This window comes from Lycorma delicatula, chromosome 2 (genome assembly GCF_047948215.1).
Source record: "Lycorma delicatula isolate Av1 chromosome 2, ASM4794821v1, whole genome shotgun sequence".
In the NCBI taxonomy this organism is placed as follows: Eukaryota; Metazoa; Arthropoda; class Insecta; order Hemiptera; family Fulgoridae; genus Lycorma; species Lycorma delicatula.
Window position 1 is genome coordinate 196010093 of NC_134456.1, and position 24095 is coordinate 196034187.

The following is a 24095-nucleotide window of genomic DNA, read 5'->3' on the forward strand; positions in this document are numbered from 1 at the left end:
TGTAATACATTACATTTTAAATTACTACTTTCTTATAGATGATTTATTATTATTGCGTAGGCTATTATTCTTTGGAGGTTATGAACGGTTACGTTTGTAGGTTATGTTGCTTTAAATATTTACACGTAAGAAAAACGTACAAACAGTTTGTATCATTTGAGTATTACTTTATATAATAAACCTAATTTAAGCTACTTTTTAAATATATTTCTTATTTTACATAGCAAATTGTAAATGAGACGTTAAACTTATATTTTCAACTGTTTTGTAATCCGAAATCAAATGAAAAACGAATCGCAGCTCTTTCTATCATGGAAGTAAAATTGAAATAAAGGAGAAAATAAGTAATTTTTTTTATTGTTGATTTATTTCTAAATGTAAAATGTTCTCTGTTCTATTTCCTCTAAATTTATATTGATTATTAATCATGTTTATCAATAACATTTATATCACATTTAAACTACATCAAACCGAAATATGTACCTTCGAAACTAATTGATAGTTGAGTTTTTAATTCATCAAATGATAGGTGTGATGCTAGGATGAAGAAAAGCGCAATCAAAAGAAATGATTATTCTTAATCTTAATTTAATTACTACAACTTTGTATTTACTTCGTTCTACAGTTGAAAAAATGAAATTTTCGTGTAATCCTCAAGATTATTCTTTTTAACATTTTGTTGTCAGGCTTTTTTCTGTTGCATTTGTGCCCTAAAGGTAAAATAGGCATACCAAAACAGTACTGCATTAACAGTGAAAAGGGAAAACTGTTTTCTTGCTAAAATTTAGATGAGGTTTTAAAATATATGTGTAGTGTATTATACGTATTTAACGGTATTAATAACAAAATTTTACTGTAAGTTTTACAAAGATACTGGGTTTTACGTATCCTGATTTTTTTTTGTATTTTTAGATGCAGATTACTTACCCTTTACGATTAAATAAAAACTTTTATAAGGAATTATTTAAAACAATTGTTAATTAAAATAATAGTTATTAAACGGCTAACTAAAAAATGTACATCCTGCAGTTTGGTTCATTAATCAATGGTTAATGCAAGTCGTAACTTTTTTTTTTTATTATTTTCAACTGCTATTATTTTTTTTCGTTTAGTTACAGTCACGTAAGACACTCTTAAATTATAGTGGATTTATTTCGTTATTAATTTATAAGTAAGTTTTGTTTATACGAGAATTTAAAGTTAGACAATTATATATTATAAATTTTTATTTACAAAAGTTAATGATATTTTACCCTTATTGGGTATCATTTATCTCGTTCAAGGTTTTAAAAATAATTTAATTTCTACCTTTTCAGCATAAAATTTCAGTTTATATTTACATCTCTTTATACTTGTTTTCAATTTACAAAACATTTCATTACATTTTAAGCGGAGTTCTTCTATAAACAAAAACAAAAACTTAATTTTTGACACAATGATATAAATAAAATATTGTTAAGGAAAAAACGGAAAACTTATTTCCAATATATACAGCAATATGAAAAAACATCTAGGGTTAGGACTCATAGGATTCATAGATGAGAATTACGGTAGAATTAGTACAAATTTTTCATTTTTTCACAGAAATTATATTTATGGAAATGATCGACTGAACAGTTATGTTGATGAACATTGTCTGCAATAAAGATATTTTTTCCTCGCTCTCAGTGGAAACGAGGGATAAGAATGTGTAATTAAAATTGTTTAAAATGTTCCGTTTTATTTCATTGCATCGTTGTTCGAGACAAAGGAAAGGTTTAAATTAATGTAAAATTTACAATTTAGTTTATAAGGTACGCGTTTCTTTCTGAACTTGGCGTATTCTTAGAGATCGCCGTATTCAATGTAGTACGTATGCAATGCTCAATATCATAGTACACGCATGCTTCGTTAACAAGATTTAAGATTTGCATAAAGATAATTTATTCGATGAGGATGATTATAGGGGCGCAACTTCAACGTTTTTTATATTTGAAATTAATCAATCAAATTACATACAAGTATACTTCAAATTAAATACTAAGTGATATATTTTTTATCTTTATTTACTGGAAAGAAAGAAGGCCTAACAAAAATAATTGTAAAACGCTTAAATATGTTTAAAATATTTTCTGCGATATTAGGTGATTAGTATATTGTTGATCAACATATATTTTCTGTAGGCTTGCTCCGCTAAGTACAACTAAAGTACAAGCTCTTACCTGTTAAGTTACTCTCTGAATCTGACTTTGAGTATCATAATTTAAGAGGATGGTATATTATAGAGTACATCACACAAATAGTAACGAGCAAATACAGAACTACCTTTGGCCGAAGAGGAAAGCATTTCTCATTAATAAATCCCGGTAACACATATTACGTACTTTTACGGCTGCGGGACAACACGTCAGTCATAAATTATACAGTAATAGGTGTGCATAATTTTGTTCCATATTTTCAAGTTGAGAATATTACGTACGAGTATCTGCGCGATTAATATTTGCGGTTTTATTTTTGTAATTTTGTAAGCCAACCACAGATTGAATCATTATAAAATTAAGTTATATAAATTGTTACTTATAAAAAATAAGTTAAAAGAATTTTTATTTAAATTTTAAAAAATAAAAGAAAAAAGTATTAGAATTTAGTGGATGTAGGCATGTTAAATTATTTAGCTGACTATTTTTTAATAAAATAACGTTTTAATTTGTCTATTTGTTTAAATCCTTCTTCAGAGATAATTCTCTGGTGTGTGATATTTATTTAAAAATATAATATATTTTACATTTATCTGAGTTGTTTATCATTGATATACAATAACAAAGTCTATTGATAAATCGGTTCTAATCTTACCACAGAATAAGAACAATATTTTTTCTATATTTATTTTATCATAAAGATAGATATAAATAAAATAGTATGCCTTAATTATTATATTAAGTTATCTGATAAGATTTAGGAAAAGAATAGCTTCAGGGTACAAAGTTCTTATCGATATTAATTTTACAATAGTTTCAAGAATTCAAGAAACATTAAACTTTATAGATTAAGATAAGATTATTTTAAAATTAAAGACTGTTATTAAGGAACTTTTCTGACTATATTTATGATTTACGAGCAGACTAATACTATTTGGTTCAATGCACTTTATTATTAAAGATAAGGATTAATTTTTAAGGTCATTAGTTATTAACTCGCTGATGAATATGGTTTGATTTTAAATAAGTAATTTTCGTTTTAAATCGCATATTGATTAGTGCGGTAGCTTTCATTTTATGAAATCTAATTAGATTTCTCGATCTGATTAGTTGTTGATTAGATAAGCTTTACTAATCGTGTACGTGAAATAAAACACGAAGTCTGTGTTAATTGTTAACTAATAGATTACGTATTAGTGAAAATTCATTACTAAAAATTTTTAAATACTGTTATAACGTTTTTATAGAATATTTTCGATTTTATTAAACGAGAAAAAATTATTCATTTGGAACTTACTTTAAATATATTTCATTATAATTATTTACTATACTAAAAATGGAATTGCGTCAAGAATAGCATCTTCAGAATTTTTTTCGATGAAAAAATCAACATAAAAGACTATCCATTTGCTCTTGCAAGATGTATTATTGCTAAATATGTTACTAATTTATTTTGTGAAGATGTGTTATTGATAAAAGTTCGTCACTCATAAATTGTTTAATAACATTTAATTAAACACTTTTTTATTAATAATTCCTAAAAATTTAATAAGAAGGTGATACAATTCTTACAACATTTTAAAGCTACGGTTTGTTTAACTTCAGTAGAAGTGTGGGTTCTCCCGTGCTGTTGTACTCAAATGATGTAAAATTTGTAAAAGGGGGGAATAATTCTTTTGCATTTATTAAAATGAGAACAACTAGAAAATAATAGTTTGACATTTTTTAATCAAATTCACGTTCTAAACGTGATCAACGAATTCCATTTATTTAACTTAGTTAATTTATGTAATTATCAATAAGACCAAACATATTTTACAAGAACATATTTTACTTTTACCATAAGAACATACTTTATTTGAAGGAAAAATAAGACATGAAACCGATAGTTTAATAAGTTGAAATCTAAAAGTTGGAATTAATAAACTATGAAACTGATAAGGTTGAAATACCAGAATTATCTCAAATAAACTAAGGCTACCTCCCTTTACTCAGTACACATCTAATCAAGATGGTCAATTAGGAAATCCGATAGTTTGTTATAATTTCTACTTCTTTCAAGGCGTAATTGTTGTAGCGTCTCGGTCTTTCACCCAGAGGTCCCAGATTTGAATCCCGGTCAGGCATGGCATTTTTCTCACGCTACAAAATTGCCATTTCATATCATTCTCTGAAGCAGTACCTAGCAGTGATCCCGGAGGCTTAAAAAAGGAAAACAACTAGCAATTTGGAGTAGATAGACTTCATTAATAAATAATTTAATAAACAGATTGAGCTAAATTTATCATCCATCAAATTTTGTAAAATATTTTCATTTATTTGCATTTTAGAAATAAATTTAAGATTTTCAACTGCATATTTTTATTTAACTTATCATCCGTACAATAAAAATTTGTTTATATAGTCCTGTATCTTTTTTAAAATTATTAAAATTCTAATTTTAAAAACATTATCTTAAAAAGTACTATCAAAAAAGTAGTAATTTAAAAAAATGAATAGCCTTTACACAGTTGTTTGTACTGTAATATTTGTCTTTTCGGTTATTTACCGAACTGATAAGCAGTGGAAAATTAAATAAAGATCTGTCATAAAGTAAGTGTAGTTATTTTTAATTTCATATCGTTTTGAACTGAGTGTGGTACAAACATATCCTCATTCTATAAAATTATAGATAACAATTTTAAAAAAAAAATCACCTAATCATAATAATGAAAACCCTGAATGTGTGAAATAAAAAAAAAAATCATAATCCGGCTTCATCAGTGTTTAGTTGATGGAGCTATTTGAGCTAAAAAAAATTATTTAATAATAAATTAATTGAATGGACCATCGTAACAAAAATATGGTTGTAAATAAGGCACGCTTGATCAGTTGGGAATGGAAATGTTTACATAGGAGCCGATGAAATCTTTGTTGAAATAGAACTACTCTTTTTTTTCTTGGATTAAACTCATGAGTTGTTTTAAACACCTTGTAAATAATATTTACACTGTTCATGTCAAAGTGGAAAGTGCTGAAAACGTAGGGAATATATTTTGGAGCAGTAAACTCATTAGTGGAAAAACAACAACTTAAATTATGTCTAGCCCTTTATGATAAGTTGAAAGTAGCTTCCTCGGTTTCAAGATGCGATTGTTAAAGCATTCACAGAAATTCATAGACTCTATTGTCTAGAGTAATTATTATTTTAAGAGACGGTTCAACAGATACAAGTAATAAGAAAATAATACTAGACCAACCCACGAGTTGGTCTAGTGGTGAACTCGTCATTGTAAATCAGCTGATTTCGAAGTCGAGAATTCTAAAGTTCAAATCCTAGTTCTTTTTATACGGATTTGAATATTAGATCCTTGATACCGGTGTTCTTTGGTGATTGGGTTTCAATTAACCACACATCTCAGGAATGGTCAACCTGAGACTACAAGACTACACTTCATTCATACATAACATCCTCATTCATCCTCTGAAATATAACCTTACGGTGGTTCGAAGGTTAAACAGAAAAAAAACAAAAAAAGAAGAAAATAGAAAGAATAGTAAGAGATTCTTATATGGAATGTACATTGCATTAGTTTTAATACCGGCTGAATAAAAGAGCAGAGCGTGATTACTTATAATGAAGAGTGTCCCCTGTCTTCCAAACCGGAAAGTTTGGTCTTGAGTAATATATTTTGTGAATCATTGGCTGGATTATATCTATTTGCGATATCCGTTTGAAACGTACCTGATAAAACTACTGATCTAACAATCCAGTTATTCAAGAAAAGCTGCCTTAAATATTTTCAGAAAAAATTCCTTGACATTTTAAGAATGACTCCAATTTAAAGTAACTTTCAACAATGAACGCACGTTGAGCCTGGGAGAAACGCACGTTTTTCCGCTCACAGCTTACTCACCACTGTCATCTAAAAGGAGGGAAATTGTTCGTCTATCTAGTGCTACTCCTCTACCACAACATCATTCGTTGCCAACACACAAACACTCCCGCCGGCAAAAAACTAAAGTTCCCTCCGCAATGTTTTCGAATTTAGGGTACATATCTTTTGGTTCACTCTGTATCTACAATCGGTTTCATAGATTGGAAACCATAAGTAAATATTTTGACAAACAAGTTATAAAGGAATTTCCCTTGAAACAACTTAATTTCATTCTAGATATCAACACTAAATCAAAGGTAGCATTGATAATGAACTAGAATTCATCATAATATCCAGTATTATGAATAAAACTACAGAATAAAAAATAATAGAATATAGAACCAAATAACATTAGAAATATGAATGATCATAAATATTTCGATGACGCACAACTTAAGAAGAAAAGCTTCCTCCTGAATATCACTATTAGGTTTCAAGATCCAGTACATGATCCAGTACACCTTACATTTTCCCTATTGTCTAATAGGTTACAGCTTGATAGTTTACGTGGTTATTAAGTTTATTTTGTACTTAGCAAATCGATTGACTTTCTCACGACGCACGGTAACCCTAAGTACTCATGAATTAGGTTGTTCATGAATTACTTTTTTAATAACATACATTGATAGTATAATCAACCTGTGCATTACTTGTGTAGCTGTGCAAATAATGCACAAAATATATTTAAATACAAAATATTTCATTTGTGAAATATATTTATTTCACAAATTTATTCTGGAATCGCTGACTAATCTGTATATTTGCCACAATAATCTGTTACTCGCCACACCATAGAGTTGGATTCCGTATGTCCAAACCGGTGTTAGAATCACTTTATTCAGAGGTAGCTATTTCCTTAGACAGTTGCGATTTCCTTCCTAATAACCAGTATAGCTCCTTAAATTTGATACCTAGTTATTTCCTTTTTCGCATAATGTGAACCGTCTATGTCAGACGACGATCTAGATAAATACTTAAATACCGTGGATTCCTAGGCAATCAATCTTTTCATCGCAAATTATGTGAGTCGTTTTCGCTTGATTGACCTTTTTTCTATTACTTCAACCATTTAGCTAGAAAGTTTAACCCAGACTGCAACTTAGTCGAGGCTTGAGTGGATCATCATCGACAGCCACGATTGTCTTGTTGTCAGCAAATGATGCAATAGTGGTTATGTCTGTGCCTGGAAGGGCCACAGTGAAGCTGGAATAGAGGGTAGGCCCTTGCAATGAGCTCTGAGGAACACTCGAAGAAGTATCAAAGAATGCAGATAACTCCTCTTCATATTTAATCTGGAAGAAGCGTCCGTCCAAGTAATTACGCAGTGTTAAATAAAAAGATTGAGGTAGATTTGTTTTTAGTAGCAGACTGGACAGCCATAACTTATCTAATGCTTGCTGTAACCTAGAAAGGCAGCCGAACAGAATTTTTTCTTCTCTAAGTAGTTGGTGACCCCAGTTGATCGGTTGATGACGAATAATCCTCTGAGCTTGTTCAGTGCAAGGGGTTTTGGCTTGGTTGATGGTGAAAGACTAGTGAAGTAATTTTTAAATGTCTCATCCTTAAAAGACTTTAGGATTTGTTTTAACCTCCGAGCAGCCCTGTTTAAAGATGCCGTATCTTCTGGTTTCCTGTAACATTACCATTCCCTTCTGAGCCGCCCCATGTTTGAAATGAGGTTCATTACTTTTCGTGGATAGTCCGCTTCACCTTGTCCTTCGTTCTTATCCCCAGGCGTTGAGCGCCTGGCTACTTCCTCTAACACCGAGGTCAGGTAGCAGGTCGCTTATTCTATATCAGACGAAAATTTCTACTCAATGGGTACGGCCAGTACATCCTAGATCCAGCTCTTGTAAGACTCCCAATCTGTCATGTTGTTGTGCAGGATAGAGAATTTCTTCTTTTTGATTACCGTGGAGCTTATAGTGTCTAGAACAGGCAAATGATCAGCCCAGTATATGCTTCTACATATTTGTATTTAAATATTATAATTGGATTATAATATTTATATTTAATACTATAATTATGCCTAATTAAAACGTTCCAGTTGTTACTTTAGTTTGTAAAATATGTAAAACTTTTTTTAGAATATGTAAAATTGTCAGAATATTTAATAAATCGCTATATATTTATTAAATTCTCCGACATTGAAGGCGATTAATTAAATTATCCAGTAATTATGCAGAGTCACAGGATAATCAAATTTACCGTAACTTCTGCACACTTGACACTCTTGACGCATCTTAACTAATTTTACAGAAGTGTACATAGACAATATTTCCGATGTTATATAAAAATCCAGTTGGTCCGGAACCTTAGATCCGATGGCCAGTATGTCGGCTATAATCCGAAGATCAAATCGATTTGCATATTCAAGATGCAATCGTTTAAAGATCGACCCCTATTTTAATAAATCGTGAGTCCCAATGAACATGTTTATTCCAGTCCTCACCCACCATGAAATGCGGGCCCAGTGTTTTACCCAGAGAATAATCTTTTCGAGATCATATGGCGTGGAGGATAGTAAACTGCTGATAGCAAGAGAGGTCCGACCCAGTCTAAAATTTCAATTGCGGTTGCTTGGATATAATCACTGCTTAAATTCGGCACTTCATGATGTCGTATTGTATTCTTTATAAGCAGCGCAGTGCCCCCATGAGGCCTATCGTCTGGTTAGTTAGTCGTATGTATTGTAATCCCTAAGACTAAGAGAGTTTCGATCAGTGAAGTGAGTTTCACAGAGAAGAACAACATCTAACCTGAAGATGAAGATGATAAACGTCTCTAATTCTTGTCTGCGGAGAGCAAAACCATTGATTTTCCAGTTAGTTATTCTAAGAAACTTCGCCATTAAGCAAAGTTTGGCTGCTACATTGCTGAGTAAGCCTATCAGGCTTCCAATTTACTGGACTAGAAACTCTATTTTGAAAGTCAATTTCTGTAATTTGTTCTCGGGATCTTCGTGGGTATTGTGCCCCACAGCCGCGGGATAAGATCCGAGATTGTTATTTGATTGGGTGCTTGGATTTTTAGACCTCTCTCAGCCTAAAGAAGGGAAATTGAAGTTGCCTAGATTAAATGAATTCGACTGTTTGTCCCCAAGTTCTTGTAGGCTAGTATTGTAATTGGAGCGTAGCACTTTCTGGCAGTTTCCTTTCCAGGATCTCCTTATAGACTCTGCATCCTCTGCAATTAGCTGGATGATCTGAAAGACTAAGTGCACAAACAGGAGGAGTATTTTGATCCTTTCTACGACAGTTCGCAGTCCTTTGTTCTTCTGCACACTTGACAAACCGGAAGGGTAGCATGCAGTTATTATTCACTCGTACGTCTATTGAAACAACTCATGCAGTCGACCAGACCTGGAGCTCTTGTTGGGTGTCTCAAATGTGATTTTCAGTTCGCGATTTCTCTTATTTTGAATATCTCTTAGTTGTTTTCATCAGGCTGAAGGTTTAAGAATAATTTAGACAATGGCTATTTTGTCACACGATGACGGACGTTTATAATGCTTCGCACCTTGTGTCCTGTTCTTCAATTTCACTGTTAATGATGTCGGGATTGAATAATGTAGGTTCTTAAGAACCATCCGAAAGGTACGATCGTCCTTCCTCGTGAAAGTATGTCCGATAAGTTTGTGTTCATAGAACAACTTATTATTTTTTTTGTTGATGTCTATGCTTTCAACATCACACGTAATTGTTTGCCACATAATTTTGAGATAGTAGGTTAATAACAAAATAAAATACATTTCTAATAACAATGTTGTAAAACTATAATCATATATCTGGCATATACAGGGTCATTCACGGGAACCGGATGTTTTTAAAATAATCATAAAAAATGAATATTTACTTTAAAAAAGTTTTATTGGTACTGAAACACTTGTTAAATCAAAGCATTTGTTACTTACTCATGAACGAAAAATTATGTCCGGCAAGTGATGTCCATTTTGGGCAATACATTGTTGTAGCCTTTCACGGTAACTGGCCTCAATTCTTTGCAGCCTACATGTTTGTCTACATCAATCTGGGTGACGTGATGACGAATTGCGATCTTTAGGTCCTCCAATGTACGCGGTTTATTGCCGTACACACGCGATTTCAGAAACTCCCACAGAAAAAAATCACAACTACTCAAGTCGGGGGACCGAGGGGGCCAAGGAATGTCGCCTAATCTGGAAACGATCCGTCCCGGAAACAAGTTACGGAGAACAGCCATCGTTGCCCTCGCTGTGTGCGCTGTAGCTCCATCCTGCTGGAATAACACATTTTGAAAATCGATTCCCCGGTTTCGTAACACAGGGATAAAAAACGTATTCAACATCGCAATGTAACAATCAGCTCTTACAGTTACGGCAGCGTCATTTTCTTGAAAAAAATATGGTCCAATAACACCGACCTTTCCTATTGCACACCAGACAGTCACCTTTGGGCTATGAAGTGGTCTCTCGTGTAGCTGATGCGGGTTTCTTTCTGCCCAATACCGGCAATTCTGTTTGTTGACGAAGCCATTCAGATGAAAACGGGCTTCGTCACTCATTAACAATAACAAATTATCATTTTCTTCAAAAATGGTAAGCATTTGTCGACAAAATTGTAATCGCTGCGTGAAATCTTGCTCGTTTAACTGCTGCACGACGGCTATCTTGTAAGGATGGAAATGCAGGTCTGTATGCAGAATTCGTCTTACCGTACTTGTGCTCATTTGAAGCGCTGCTGAATGCCTCTGAATAGAGCGGGGTGGGATTCTGACAATGGCTTCCCTTACTCGTTCGATGTTCTCCGGAGTGCTAGCAGTTCGTCGGGGACCCGGTGGTTTTTTCTCCAATATTGAACCGCTTGTTCGAAGGTTGTTTACCCGTCGCAGTAGTGTGTTACAAGAAGGGACACTTGCATTACGATGGATATTAAACTGACGGCGGAAATCTCGCTGAACAGCAGTTACGGATTCGTCATTTCGCACAAAACTGCCATACGCTTACAGGCGTTGGTCTAGCGTCCACGGCTCCATCTCAACGACTAAAATGTAAATGCTATGAACAAAGGAAACGTCAGACACCAGCCATGTGCTCCTCCCACCACGAACGCCCGAGTAAAACCCACTTCAAAAACATCCGGTTCCCGTGAATGACCCTTTGTATGAATACAAGGTTTTGTATTTCTAACCGGATTTTTTTTTTCATAACTCAACAAAGATATAGTTTAGTAAAACATAACATAGTATGTAGTATGTAGGTTCGCAATATTAAAGCGTTTATTCTGCAGATGTTCCACTGCTTTCTCTATGCATATAATTGGTATCTTAGTGATACTTAATTTAATTTTTGTTATTTTTTATGTGACATATTCGTCTTTAAAAAATAACATGAAATTCATGGCTTGTGATTTTGATGTTATATAGTCAATAAAAAATTTCGTACTAGTTGTAGTAGGAGTTTCCTAGTAGTTGAGTTGTAGTTTCCATGGGTCGTACTAGTTGTACGATTTTAACCAATTATATAAATTATGTATTTCTTCAGACATTGACTTCGGCTTCCGCTATAAGTTTTTATTTCATTATATAAATTGGCTTAACGCGTGGTTACATGTTATTGCCAATAAGTAACATGAATCTACCTTCATATTATGCAGACAGAGATGTGATCAACAGTGTTTTTAGTCGTAACAACATAACAATCCAATCCTACGCGTGCTTTTCAAAACAACGATTGTGAGATTGTTACCGGTTTCTATTTATTTTTAGGTATATATATATTTTTTTCTTTAATTGTTTTGTTCGACTTCATTGGATAAAAAATGTTCAGATGACAAAATTTATTAGTGTATCGGTTTGGTTCTATAACAACATTAATTAAATAATTATTTTAATTTATTAATTATTATTTTTAAAAATGTAATCACTAATTCCCATTTATTGTTGTCTGACATTGGTCATAGCACAGGAGTAATTATTGTAAGCGCATTAATTAAATTTCTGTTGATTACAGTTAATCGTCAAAAATAACCCACCATAATCTTAAAATTATTAAAATTGCAAGTTAAAAAAAAAGTTTTATGTTTTTTTTATCTAATAATTGAAAAAGTTTTTCTTCAAAAACTTCTGGAATTTATCCTGTAGATTTCAGTTGATCTAATTCATTAGTTGAATCGATTATTCTGTAAGCTAGTAATTGTAGTTATATTCACTTATTTAAACGTTTTAGTATGAAGTTATAAAAAAAATTATGAACAAGTTTCAAGGTTTTTCTTTATGAAAAAAAATAAAATTTTGCTTTTTTCTTTGAATGAGTTTTAAAAAATCAGAACAATATAACGTTTAGAATTACATATGATATAAATGAATTATTGAAAACATAAAGTACAATTTAGTATTCTGTGACGATTGCGGACGGCGATTCCGCATACGGCAATATCTGTGACAATCTGCAATCATCATGTTTTAGCAAATACAAGGAACATTTCTGTAAATTATTAAAAGTTCTCGAAAACTTTATTAAACCTTATATAAAATACAATATGTTTATATTATCTAACAAAAACCTATGGAAATAAAAACTTGAATAAATCCTGTAAATACTCTGATGACAGATAAGAAACACAGACTTAGGGCTAATACACCAGTTTTCCTATTCGGACTCGTCTTCTTGCAAAATTGTTGCGATACACAATAATTTTACGAGTAGTAAAAAAAAAGGATTGCTGCACTTTTTTTCTTTTTTTAGTCAGAGGAGGGGAAACCTTTTATAGGCACCACATGGTCTTGTACCCCACGGTAGTGTGGGAATCTCCCTTTCAGGCCTACCCACTAAAACCCCTCCCCCTCTACATCACAGGATGACGGGTCCACCTTATGGCATTATCCCAGCACACCATGTGTCTTGTTTCTATCCGCACCTTCATTTTTGGTTCCACGCCTCAAACTTATCGAGATCCTGCGGTATTTTTAATCTAAATTTTGGTGCCGGGGGTCCTGCTCCAAGGGTGACTCGGAGGTAGTTATTCGCTCGCGGGCATCTTCTGTCAACTTGGTTTGGATGATCTTAACCAACATCGTGGATACCGCGTGCTACGATTGTTCCACCTATAGCATAGTCCAAGTAATGTTCTCTGAGGCAAGAACTCTGAATTCTCTCTTGCATGCTACGCAATGCTGCAGGAAAAGATCGTACACGAGCACCGTGTGTTTTGCGGTATCCTTCTTTCCGTAATAATCGTATTCCGCGGAGGATCTCAGCGTCCGCGTGCACAAGTATGCTTTAAAACATCCGTGACCAGTAAGGAGCTGGGTCAATTCATACGTTAGTTTCCAATGATTTCGGCACAGCCATATCTGGAGGTCCGGGATCAGTCTGCAGGTCCATTTGCCTCTCGTCGACTGACTGATCCCATCTTTTCACCTGGGAAAAAAGCGATGTCTCCGTATCTGTCTTACCCACTTCCCTGTACATCTCCTCACATTTCCGAATGTAGAGATCTAAGGGCGCAGTCCGGCAACTATGCCGGCAACATCGCCTGAGATGATCTTGTATCCGTATCGTACCCGAAGGGAGACTTGTGCACCCGGCTAAGAATTGTACGGGCTCTCACCCTCTCCAGCGCGACGAACGAGACTGGGGCTCCAGACAGTACTTTCGACAGTACCACAAGACCCTACACTTGTATGTGTGGGGACCCTGATATTGGTCCGACCGATGGCGGAAGCCGTTTATTCGGCTTTGACCAACACTTCTGCTACGTGCCTCTGGAAAGTGGCGTTCTTGTTTATCCACACTCCGAGGATTCGCTGCAGGAGTAACGTGGATTACAGTGATACCGATCATAAATGAAATCAGGGTCAACTTACACCTACCCGTAACGTAGGTGCCATATCTAGAACATGACCAACGGCCGGGAGGCCAGATCAAATTCAAGTCATATGCGTTTGATTCTAGCTGTGATCCTGTTTGATTTAAAAAACGCATTCAACAGTGTACCGTGGGACACAATATTTCAGGTACTGAATAGTCTGTATCAGTTACTTATCCTGAGAAGAATAATCCAGTGTTACCTCTGTGAAAGGTCGTCGACGGGTAGTTTCGCCGATGGAGAGGTATAATTCAGGAAAATTGCGGTGTTCCACAGCTTTTAGTGTTGGAGCCAACGCTATGCAATAAAGCGTATGACGAAGTCCTTATCGTCGCATTTTCCATTGGAGCAACCTTTACCGGGTTTGACGACGACTTGATACTCATGGTGACGGTGATTGTCACTGGGAACGTTGCGATTAACATTATTTTTTCGCGCCTGCATGAGATCGGGCTTGAGCTTTCGCCGGAAAAGACCCAAGTAGTCGTATTCTCGGGTAGGATTGGCGCACTTCTGTAAAAATAATGAAAAACTTTATCAAACAGAAAAAAATTGTGTTATATTTTAGAAGATTCATCGATTTTCATGACGATATTTAAACTTACACATTTCTTTTTTCTCGTATTAATTAGTAATTTTTAATGTTATTGACCAATTTTCATAATTTATTTTAGTGTTTAAAAACTTTAATTTTGCTTCGCAAACTAACGTTTGGTTCCCCTTTCAGAAGCTTCATTCAATCACTTCGAAAAAATTCTTTGGTTTTGAAGTAGCACTTTTCTATATAACACTAAATTTCGCCTGATCAACCCATGATACAATTATTATTAAATTTATATATTTGACTAATACAAATTTAAAGATCAAGATAATTATTTAGTTAATTACTAATTAAATAATTTAACTTAAATTTTTAAATGCATTATTTAAAATAAATTACGGAGAGAAAAATGAAACTAACGGTTTAAATTATATAGTACTTAAAAATCTTTCCCTTAAACTACTTAAATTCTGATAAAAAATTATTTTGAATATTTTTTCTTATAATTTGAATATTTGATAAGAGTTAAAAGTGGAATATTGTCCTTAACGGAAAGGATGTGATTTATTTTTGTAAGAAAAAACTGATAAGATCTATTTCTAAAATGTCGTAAATCTGATAGAAAAGAACGAAATGTGTTCTTAGAAGAGGAAGAAAAAACTACGTTTATCGAACATGTATAAATCTAATTTTATTTCAGATAAGTTAATAATTTAAGAATGTTATTTGACACACCTATTTCTGTCTTATGAGTTCTCTTAAGAGAAGACAAAAGATAAAGTCAGTAAGTTACAATTTATTATACACATACATAAAATAATGATTTGGATCTGCTAATGAAGATTGTATTGAGATTGCCACAAAGTTGTCTTCTATTTCTTTTTATTTTTTTTTATACCATCATACCGATTAAAATCTTCTTTTATATTATACGAGTACATACAAACAACTGGTACACGTTCAAATTGATTTTCAGATAATTTATTCCTTTATTACCGAATAAGAAAATAATATTACGAAAAAATAATAATTAGAACAAATCTAAACTGTAATATTATTTTTTTAACTAATTAATAACATTTTATTAATTAATGTCATCATAAAGCCGTTTATTATTTTGTGTATTTTATTTTTATTTACTCCGTTCGGGTAAAAACTACATCATTTTTTGTTATAATTTTAGGTAAGATTAGATGGTAATTTACTTCTAGATTGTTTTACAGGTAATTAATGCAATTTTAGACTAAGACCACAAGGTAATCAAATATGGTCCGTCGTAAGATTTACATTGACAATTTCTAGCCGTGAAAAAGGATAAGATTTTTTAAATTGATTAATCTATTTAATCAAAAGGAAAAAATCAAAGTTCCTTAATAACTTGTACTTTACCGGTTATTATAGTGCTATAAAACAGAAAAAATATAATTCTCTGGGTAAACCTTAGTTTCGTATGAATAGTTTATTATTTTTTTCAACGTTATGAGGTTATTGAATAGAAATACTCAAGAATCTCCGTTTATCCGTTTATATGGGAGTGTATGTATTTTGTTTCATATTTCAAGTATAGTTTATAATGTAATGATTTGAAATTTTTGTTGTGGTAACTTGTATATAAATGAGATTCTTTGGAAATGTACAAGCCTCGCTGATACAATGCCTTGAGAGTAGTCTCACTTCTTTCAGCCTAATAATTACGAAAGTTTACCTAGTCAGGTTTTTATTTGTGTGAAATTTTAAAACGTTTTGCTGGTTTAAAACCAGTATTCAAACTTTTTTATTATTTAAAAAAAATATATATATATATGAATACAAAAAAAAATAAAAATATAAGGCAATAAAAATGCCTATCACCTTGACGGAGCGTTAGAGTCTCGGCTTATCATCCGGAGGTCCTGGGTTCGAATCCCGGTCAGGTAATGGATTTGTCATGCGCTAGAAAAGTTCCATCTTCATATTCCTACGAACGAGCTTCCAGCATATGAATTAATTCATAAAAAAATTCATCTCTGGGACAGGAGTTAAATTTTAAGCTCCTTTCATACGCCACCATAGATGGTTATTTTTCTATAATTATTATGTATTCTGTATCGAATACATAGTTTACAGTTTCTCTGACAGTTTTTAATTTTTTTTTTTTTATAATCACTTTTTTTCATAAAGTTTTAGTTGGTTCATCCATCATAGATTGTGGGAATCCATTACACTAATAAACTTGATTTTATTATCTAAAACTTGATCCACTTCGTCCAAACATTATATCTAGTTGGATTATATTTTAAAAATTTTATTTTATTTTCTTGCATGTTGTAATAATTTTTTTGGATACTTCTTCAAAATAAATCTGTTATTAAATGAAATAAATATTTCCATTTGTTATTTATTTATTCATACTGACAACAACAGGCCGACGCTCCTTCTTTCTTACATAATTAAATTAAATATTTACATAAATGTTTTTTTTTTTTTTTAATTTTACTGAAGGTCACAATAAAATTGCGTGCTTGAAAGGTTGGCTACTTAACAAAGTTCGGAATATGGTAGCTTTTTGCGGTATGTGTTTTTATTTCACAGATTTTTTTTCATAAAACGTGTAAAATTTTCATTTTAATTTATTGTAGGTGTTATTGAATATTAAAAAAAAAGGTTACAGATGTTTAAAAAATGATTTTTTTTACAATTTATCAAAAAATATTAATCTCGTTAAAATTATGAAACCGCTACGGTTACAACATTAATATGTGCTAATAACATTAAAAATAAAAATGCCTTCGCATATTTTTATTAACGTTATTACAAAACTTTGTTAACGACCATTACTTTCAACATGTCTTAACGACTATGAAAAGAGTAATAAAGCTATTGTAAAAATTATTTATTTTTTCCCTCCCAAATATTTCTTATTTTTGTTTTTGTTTTAGGAAATATGTGATTTGTAATTAGTCTTAATTGTAGGGTAAAATTATAACCATACAACGCATAAAAATAAAATTCATTACTTATCCAGACACGATTTTTGTATTTTTCTTTATCAGACTTTTGTTTATCTTGCAATTAAAAATTAAAAATAAGAAACATGTCGTGATTTTTAACTATTTTATTCATCAGTCATTTTTAAATGTGTGTGTATATATGTATATGTTGTCTCGCCTAACTGCTGTCGGTACCTCATCTTGATGAATAATAGTTATTCATAAGAAATAAAAATTTATACACCTTATTATCGAATAGATGTTTGATGTTGATTGATGAATGAAGTTTGTAGGGTTCGAAGGGTTATCGTCGTTCAATAGTCGCTGTTTTTCTCATTTGCATATCTGGATCAGAACTCTTATTTGGCGTGACTGATAACGTTGTTATCAGCATTGCGTGTTACTGTTTGTGAAATCATATTTCTAGGTTATGAATAAAGTTGACGGACTTAAGTCTATACTTTGAGGAAAGAATTCACTTTTAAAATTATTATTTTGTTATTATTGGTGTTGAAATTCCCTAAATATTAAGTTATATTTTATTTAAATCATATAAATGATAAGAATTAATATAGCATGGAAATTTTGTACCGTACAATAAGTTGAATGAATATTTATATGTAACTATTCGGTACGGTTTCCTTATCGATGCTTATCTTCTAGGATTTATGCCAACTTCGTAGCCTATATGATTTCAGTTTTCCGTGAACTATTACATTTTATACCATTAAATTTATAATATTTAATCTTATTTAGCTTGTAATCGGGTACTATATTATATTACCTCCAATCTAGAAAATTTATTTGCCGCTAGATTAAAGAACGAAGCTGCATAGCATTTCACAACTTCATTATGAAAAATTAACTCAGACTCTGATATAATGAATCATAAATTTAAAAAAATAAGCAAATCTGTTATAAAGTATGTAACCATTAATGAATTTAATTCTGAAAAAATTTCGGCACTATTTATCTAGTAAATCAAAAAATTAAATTTCTGTGTGTGATGTTTCAGTAAATCCATTGTATTTTGGATATTAAACTAACAGTTAATATTAAAATGAATCGTATATGACGTATTTTTTTACGTTACCTTTAAATTAATAAAACTGACAATTTCCTCTTAATTATGAAAAGAATTTCATAACTGTAGGATTACTCGACTGTTTATAAATGTTTAAACATTAGGAGATATCTATTGCATACTAACTGATAACTGTAATAAATAAATTATAGAAACAAATAAACATTTGCAGAATTTTGATGAAATGACGAGCGAACAAGATTTTTCTTTTGAAAATAAATTTCCGAAAATTATATTTTTGGCATAAAACAAGATATTTGTTGTCTTGTACATCTTTCAATGTGCTATACAGAGTAAAATAAACCAATATAAATTGTATTAGAAATAATATAATAATAATAGTATGTTTTATGTTATAAATAATATAAACGGAGTATTATTTAGTAAAACCGATTCCAGTACACTTTCTTATTACGCGGAAGTCCAATATCAAATTCTGATGTCTGGTTTCATGGCCAATCATATGACTTCTTTTGATTAAATTTTGCAGACATTATGCAATTTTATAAATTACGGAATAAAATTTAATTATATATGAATGCGTTAAGGAAATGTTTTTCATATTATTTAAAAATCATGTTTTTAATCATCCATTCCGAACAGATTTATCCACCTTATTTAAAAAATAAATTAAAAAATAATAAATCCACCTTTTTTTGCGCGTGTCTAAACGTGCAGAAATAAAAGATGGAAGATATTCATTACTTTTATTCCGTAAACCGTCAACCCTTAAATTATTAAAAAGTTGGCTGCCGAGTTACAATTTGTCTTGCCTATTTTGTAATATTCATAATTGGTACGTTATTGGTTTATAAAATAAACTAATTAATTAATACCTTAAGCTGGTGATTCCCAAACTGTGCGCCGCGGCGCCCCGAGGAGTCACGGCCTCTTCAGAGGGGCGCCGCGAAATATTGTAAAAGCTTCATAATTAATTGAACCAATACATTAGCAGTTATTAATTTAATGTTAATAAAATAAAAAAAATAATGAAGATACACGAGTTTTATTTATTTTTATATCTTATTTTCGGGTAGTTATACTTTTACTTAGGGTAGGGCGCTATGAAAAGATTTTAATTGAAAAAGGAACTCGGAAAAGTTTGGGAACCATTGCCTTAAGCAAATGTACGTTTGGTGGATTTACATCCTTAAACTTCTATTACTTATTGCTATTTATTTATTTTTAATAAGAAAAAACCAATAAGTGTATTGGTTACACAAGTGTGTGCTTAAGCAAAGTAGAAGTGGTATTAATTTTCTGAAAATAGAACAGGTTAAGTTAATGTAATACATTTTTACTTCCTAGTACGAAGTGGAAGTATTCTGATCGCGAAAAATTTCAGTTTTAAGATTTCAACGGAAATATTCATTTTAACCATCCCTGAATTCATTTTGATTAGTTTCGGCGAGACGTCTGTACGCACATATGTATCTCGCATATCTCAAAAACGATTAGCCATAGGATGTTGAGATTTTCGATTTAGGACTGTTGTGACATTAGTTGTGCACTTCCCCTTTTGATTGCAATCGAACGGATCAAAAGTGTCCAAAAAAGCCCAAAATTTAAAACATTTGGATTTTCTACTGTTTCTTAACTGCAGTTATAAGCCCCCATTAAGAGCTTTAATAGCCAAATAAAATTTTAATTAATAATATATTTGGATCTTACAAGGGGTAGGCACATCGGCGATAATCCGACTTCATCTCCATTAAAAAAAAAATGAATTTAAATATATTAATTTATTAATAATTATTAGCCTGTGATTGTAAAAAAAAAATTACAATAAATAATAATTCAGTAATAAAAATAAAAAATATCAGAAATTATTAATGAAATAAAATTTATGTACTTTTCATTTAAAAAAAAATATGTATATGTAATTTAATAGGCAGGCGTACAAGGAAGTTATGTGGTGTCCACATCAGATTTTTTTATACGACAGGTTCAGTTTATTGATTAGTATAAAAGGGTAAGATAGAACCTAAATTTAGGTTTACTACCAGTATTATTTTTTCTTTTTATCATTTACAGGTTAATTTTAAAAAAAATAATAATAAAATTAATGAAATATTAAAACAATTTTCTTGAAGTTATTTTTTTTCTTATTATTATGTTGATTGATTGTTTTCTTTATTTGTTGCTAAGTCTTTAGAAGCTTATAGCAAATATATAGCAGTTGTAAAGATAGTTAAGGATATTTACAAATATTTAACAAACTAATACTAAAACTAAATGATAAATAATTACATCCTCGTACATTATAATACATCGAAACACACACATTCACTCACTATCTTTCTCTCTCTACGTATATATATATATATATATATATATATATATAGCTATCTCTATCTCTCTCTCTCTCTCTCTCTCTCTCTTTCTCTCTCTCTCTCTATATATATATATATAGAGAGAGAGAGAGATAGATGATGCGTAAATGAAGAGAGAAATAGAAACTATCTCTAATGGGGTAACAAGTATGGATCCTTCTAACTTGTATATTCATTTATTTAGAAAAAATATTTAATTGAATTGAACACCGATATAGAATATAATAATTATATTCGGTTATTATTTTAATTTTATCTTTTTCTTATTTTAATTTTTCTATTTCATAAGATTTACTTTATAAAGGACCATCATTTTCGATAAAGTGGAAAGATACAGCCTAATGGATGGGTGGGGCAATCTAGAGATAGAAGGATTGAATCTCCCATCTTTCGTGTATACCCTTCTCCCTTAACGTTATTGTTTACCAGAGTATAGTGTGAAATCAGTAATGGAATAGAAGAAGAAGAAACAGGTCACAGTTTTGAACGGTCAAGTTAATTGATTCGGCGTGTTAGTAGTAGTAATAGTAATAACAGCCCTAGCCCCCAGCCCGGTTAGTATATAGAACGATAAGCGTTCATTATATCCAGATCCAATTCCCTGGTTTAGTTCTACATATCACATTCTCTGATCGCAAACTTCTTAATGAGTTCCACGAACAGACTTAAGCCGAGATCATGATAGTACTAATTGCGTCCCTGCTCGGTGATAGCGTTCTTATCGATATACGTATCCTACCTTGGCTTCTACGTTCAGCTTTTTCAAAAATGCTCTATAGAATGGAGTGAGTTCGGCTTATATCCTACACCACCCTTCGTTCTTCTGTCTTACAGATAAGACTTTGGTTTATTAAACTATGAAGCTTACGACGTTTATAGTCTCATATTAATGAATTATTTTTACACATATTAAATTTTCTATTTTAACATTTTATTATCTTTTAAATCGTACGTTTTAATTTTGTTTATAGTACTAATATTTTACTTGATAATTTTAAGTATCTTTAAGACTTACTTTATTTTACTGACTTTAAAAAAGTCATTTTAACAGGTTCGCAGTTCAAATCGTATATATATATATATATATATATATATATATATATATATATATATGTATAATTCGAAACATACAATTTAATTCTTCATCAAATTAACCGATTTTATGAGTTAAAAAAAAAAAATATTTTGTAGAGGAAGCTGAGGATATACCTTGGAAGCTTTTTTACATTTAACAAAAACGGAAGATCTTTAAAAAAAATTAAAATGTATACGTACATAGACTGTTTGAATATATTTTTCATTTTTTTCCGTTATTATTGCTTAGTATCGGATTAACGTAGTATTATTAAGCCTGATGTCATTCTCATATGTAGATTGCTATTGAGCGGAATTCAAGAAATATTGCTTGGAAATAATTACAGTAAAATAGTAGTACACATTCCCGTTCTCAAAATCACCTTAGCTCACACTCAATAGCAATCTCTGCTTCATATCTATATTCTTTATCTTCCCATCAAGACTCAATTTTTCGCCTTTTTTCTTTCTTTATAATTTATTTTTTGATTAGAGCGTTCTAAATAAAATTATCTGATTTAAATCCTGTTGAATCCAACTACAATTTTTCTTTTTAAAATATGAATTTCCAGGTCTTTCGTATATAAATCCCCTTTTTTTTGCTATTGTTAGGTAGAATTACTGTCTTAATTTGTCGTTGGCTATGAAGTAAGGCAGTGATTTAAATTCTAACATACATAAATCAAGTATAATAATAAAATCCTAATCCAAAAGTTCTTTTTGATCTGTAATCGTAGTTATAGTGTGTGATAGCTGGTTTAGTGCAACTAAAACCATATTTAGTTTATTAAAATTGTCCCTTTTTTACTCACATGACTAAAGGGCTCTGAAACTGTGTATCCTATACACTTCTCATTTTGCTTAACATTATTTTTTAAAAGCTGAACAGATTTGAATACAATTTTATATGGTTATTTTTTAGTCTTAAAAAGAGGTAAGTTTGCATTCTACTTAATTAAATAACAGAGTAGAAGAATTAGATTAAAATCCCTTACCTTCATCTTCAGTATTTCAATTTTAACCTATACATATTATAAAATATTAAGTAGTTTTAAAGTTAAGTTACAAGATCAGAAGATCAGCCATTTTTATTATTTTGTAGAAGAGTTCGTAAAATAATGAAATTATATTCAAGGATGAATGTGTATTTTTAATGTTAGACGATATGCAAGTTGGTATTAGTATTTGGCTAAACTGAAATTAATATCAGTAATTTTTACTAACTTTTTTTTTTGCTTGATGATATCGCCACATAAGCTTGAAGCTTGTGCGTGGGATATGGAAATGTAAGCGCATGAAAAATGCTGTGCCTGACCGGGATTCAAACCCAGGACCTCCGGATGAAAGGCTGAGACGCTACCACTCGCGCCACGACAGCCGGCAAGGATTAACTTGCATCTATATTTCAATCTCTAGATGTAAAGAGTTATAAATTTTAAATCAAATCAGTAAAGTAAAATTTCTAAATTTTTTAACCCTTCAATTTTTCAAACCCTAAACGATTATTTATTCAGAATCCTCGTTTTTATAATAGGCTGTAATTAGAACAAAATTTTCTGTTGTACTTAACTGGAATTCATTTGACATAAATTTGAAATAATACGATTTTTTCACTGTAAATAGGCTGGATTTCTTGGAATGTGAAAAACTGGTTCCGAGAAAATTGTTTGTTGTTATGTAAACATTTCTCCGAGCAGATTTAATGAAAATTTTTAATATAAACTTCAAATTTTGCGTAGTAAGGCTTTATATTATTAAATTCTAAGCTATTTTAATTTTATTAAATAAGAATATTTTATTAAAGTTGAGTATTTTATAAAACTATCCAGACTTTTTTGCATAAATTTTAAAATGCATCTATTAGATTAAAATAAGTAATAAATTTTTCATAAGAAAAGATATAATGGGCAAGTTACTATAATCAGATCAGAAATTTGAAAATGTATGTTTTTAAAAGCTAAAAAAATTGTTATATCTTTTATGGCAAAATGATTTAAATTCGTCTCTAATATTCTCAAAATACACACAAATTATCTATCAATGACTTGCTATCTTTGATGAAATAATGAACAGATACGATTATTTTGGTAATAAACTATTTGGTATTAAACGCACCTAAAACACATATTGTATTTTCTTCAGCTTCAGTTACG

At 31.1% G+C, this 24095-nt stretch overlaps 1 protein-coding gene across 2 annotated transcripts in view; it reads left to right on the forward strand.

The window, feature by feature from the left end:
* ush (Zinc finger protein ush) overlaps positions 1-24095 on the forward strand; it is a 510998-nt gene that overhangs the window by 455397 nt on the left and 31506 nt on the right. The gene's annotated exons all lie outside the window — the stretch shown is intronic.